The sequence below is a fragment of the Wolffia australiana genome, chromosome 5 (genome assembly GCF_029677425.1).
Source record: "Wolffia australiana isolate 7733 chromosome 5, ASM2967742v1".
Taxonomy (NCBI): Eukaryota; Viridiplantae; Streptophyta; class Magnoliopsida; order Alismatales; family Araceae; genus Wolffia; species Wolffia australiana.
Genome location: NC_135839.1, coordinates 20,247,131 through 20,250,721, shown reverse-complemented (window position 1 = coordinate 20,250,721; position 3,591 = coordinate 20,247,131). Strand labels below are relative to the sequence as shown.

At 44.1% G+C, this 3,591-nt stretch overlaps 1 non-coding gene across 1 annotated transcript; it reads right to left on the bottom strand.

The window, feature by feature from the left end:
• Nucleotides 1-2,582: 2,582 nt before the first annotated feature.
• Nucleotides 2,583-2,689, bottom strand: LOC144704043 (small nucleolar RNA R71). The gene has a single exon (XR_013581729.1). It is a non-coding gene; the product is annotated as a small nucleolar RNA R71 (small nucleolar RNA).
• Between the last annotated feature and the right edge of the window lie 902 nt (nucleotides 2,690-3,591).

The following is a 3,591-nucleotide window of genomic DNA, read 5'->3' as shown; positions in this document are numbered from 1 at the left end:
GGACGATTCTTGAATCTTTAACCCTCGGCCTCGGAGTAGTCTCGACGAGGACGGTTGAACACAACGTCAGGGAGTAGTCTCGACTCAGGCTCTAATCCACGGAGTAGTCTCGACGTGGAGCGAGAATAGCCACTTCTCTCTACACTCTAATTCCTATTTACGCTAGATAGAACGTTGAGACAACTTTTGAATTTTCTTCAAGAATTGCCTGCCTTCAGTTGGGCATGCTATCCCCTTATATAATGAGGATAGGTGCCAAGTGAGGTCATGGAGAGGACGAACCGTCGGGAGACGTGGTTCGGCCTCTCTTCAATGGTTACAAGCAAAAGGAAAAACATAACATGGACGAGGCCCAAAACACCGGCCCAATCCGTAAAATCCAAGAACAAAAATTACAACAAGACAAAGCAAATAAAATACGAAGATAGAGGATGCTTACGTGGAGTACTTAAACCCCTTGTGGCGAGCATCGGCGCGAGCAGCCCGGCGTGGTTGGACCCGTCTTGTCCCAGCTGGATGATCCCACATCAAGAGCCCCATCCTACACATCACCATAGCTTATCTACTATGGGAGATATGGAAAGGGCAAAATTCTTCTCGCTTTGCAGGTATACCCATGCGCGCTATGGATATCATGAGTCGAGTCAAGAGGTGGATAAGGCACATCCATCATCTCATCCCCCCTCGAGCCAGTAGATCAGCACTCGTCTGTGACCTCCTCCGCTCCTTGGGCATTCCGGTGACCCCTACCCCTATTCGCATTCAGTTCCGGGTTGTTTATTGGCTGCCACCGCCAATCGACATCCTTAAATTGAATGTGGATGGCGCGGCCAAAGAGAACCCGGGACCAGCTAGGGGGGAGGTATCCTTCGGGACCATACATGGAGCATTCTCTTTGCTTTCTCTTCTTTCTATGGCATACAAACTAATACAATAGCCGAAGCTATGATGATACGGGATGGTTTACTCCTCTGTGAGGAACAGAACCTTCAAAATATCGTCGTAGAATCGGACTCACAGGTGTTAGTCGATATGCTTCGTGTAGGCACATGCTCCCAATGGCGGCTCCACCGTGTATGGCAGGACATCATGCGGTGCCGTCCTCGCATAACCAGCTTTCTTCATCAGCTGCGAGAGGGCAACCATACAGTAGATGCCCTCGCCAACCACGCGGTACTTGTACGAACCCCTTCCTCCATCCCTCCATCTTTTTTTCTTGGCAGGCGCTCCCTTCAACAGCTAGGGGCTGTTATTGCGTCAATCGTCTTGGCATGCCGACCCTCCGCACACGGCGCATCCTCGCGACGACAGGCCCGCAGGAATGGAGGATTGCATGGAACACTAGAGCTAGAGGGGTGGACTGCGCCCACCTCGACTAAAGCCCTCACCACGCACTTCATCGATACCACTTGACAGAGGCGAGGACATCATCGTCATCGCGAGGCGGCTCTGGAGGGACGATGACACGAACACTTCTTCGATCGTCTGCAAGGTATCATTGTAATTTTTCTTTTTCTAAACATGGGCGTGGACGAGTGGGATCCGAGTGTAAATTGGGATATTTATACTCGCTCCACGCCTATAAACATTGACAAACACTTCACTTTATAAATAAAATCCCCCTGGGTGGCATCCAGGGCATGGATGGATCGGTCTACCCCAGGGTTGGCCGTACCCAGCACCGTGTTTTTTTCCAATAAAAAAAAAGGGGATGTAAACTATTGAAGAGCCTTCTTCAATGCTCCATGAAGTTATTCTAGTGAAAGATAAAGGAGCACTTTAATAGCTTACTTCATGCACTATTTTTCCTTAAATCTTGGTATATCAAATTTTTGGAGTTTCCATTCAGAATACTATATATGCTACTATACATTACCACATCTCTTAATTATCTTTTTTTTGTTGATTTTTGTTACATACTGATTTAATCTGAGAAAAATAAATAAAAAATAATATTTAATATGACTCTAAATCTTGTTAGATATAATTTCATTTATTTATTTATTGAATACAAGAAATTAGGTATAACCCTCACAACAAAGTGATCCTTGATGGTGATAGGCTGAGGAAACCTCGAGTTCATTAATATTTTCTTTTACGAGCTTAATGGAAATGTATCCTAAAAGAGAAGTTCAAGAGCTTTGAAATGGGAAATAAAGTCTGCTTTTTTCCTGAGGAGATCCAAGGTTAATCAAGGACAGTAGCGGCTCTCAAGGACGCACTGACGGACGAGGGCATTAGTAGGGTTTTACATTTTTTTAAAAGCTGGAACTTGAATTTGGGTCTCAAAAGGAAAATTAACATCCACATATTTTGAATTAAAGATTTGAAACTAAAGTGCTTGCCCAAGGTGGGATTTTTGTTTTTGCTATTTTATGTGCAAAGGTGGGGCCGGACTAGAAGATCTGGAATTCGATGCTTATATTTTTGTTAACTTTAAGTGCAGTTTGTGATTTTTTTGGAATAAATGAAGAAAAACTTGAAATGAAATGATAATACATGAAAAGAAAGTGCTTCTTTTACAGCTGAAGGTTAGGAGTTTATTTTATTTGGGCCGGTTTCCATGGAGATCAATGAAAGTGACGATCCAAAAGGCTATTAGAAATTTCCACCAAGAAGTGGGATAACCCTTCAATGAGGCATGGGAGCGACTGAGGGAGTACATTAGAACTTTCCCTTATCCTGGTGTGGCGGAGCATGATGTTGTACAAATATTCTATGAAGGACTGAATCATCACGGCAGGCTGATGGTAGATGCCACAAGCGGCGGGGCTTCTATGAGCAAGTATGATGATGAAGCCTTAGAGCTCATAGAGCTAGTGGCAGAAAATAGTGAGGATCATGATGCACTTACATACCTGAACAGGGCGATTACCCCAAGAAGAGGATGCATCGTAGATGCAAAACTTGTCCAGACCTACATGACGATGGACAAAATAGATAAATTAGGTGAATCTCAAAAGGCACAGGTGGAAAGATTTACACCACCGAGCATTCCTTCAGGAATGGTAGGGCAAATTAGTCGAGACACGCCACTCTCCTACACGGCCAATGCTAACATAGAGCATGAGGAAAGCGATGCTCAAGCTGGACAAGGTGTGATGGCAGTCCAGGAGCAGAACCACTATATACCACAATGCATATAACAGTAACAGTACTTGTTATGTTCCCCAATCCAACACTGGTTAATCACCTGGACAAAAGGGGGACCCCAAGCAATTCCAATGCCATCCTCCACACACTTATTCTCAAACCAAATCCAAGAAATATCGAACCACCTCGAGATGCACCATCACGATCGGTGAACTATATCATATCACAAAATGTGTCCAACTCATCTTTGGAATAAGAGCCATATGTCCAACCCCAGAGTCCATACCATTGAGTGAGGAAATTTTACACCATTAGATGTGCATAATGAGGAGGACACAACATGGAGGGAAGATTTTATCATCAAAAAAGATATAGGAGAGGCCAGACTCACATGCGACATTAGTGTAGTCTATTTCCACAATGTATGTATAGATCCTGGATTGGGCCTTAATGTGATGCCATCTACAATTTTGAAGAAACACGCTATAGGTGAAATCA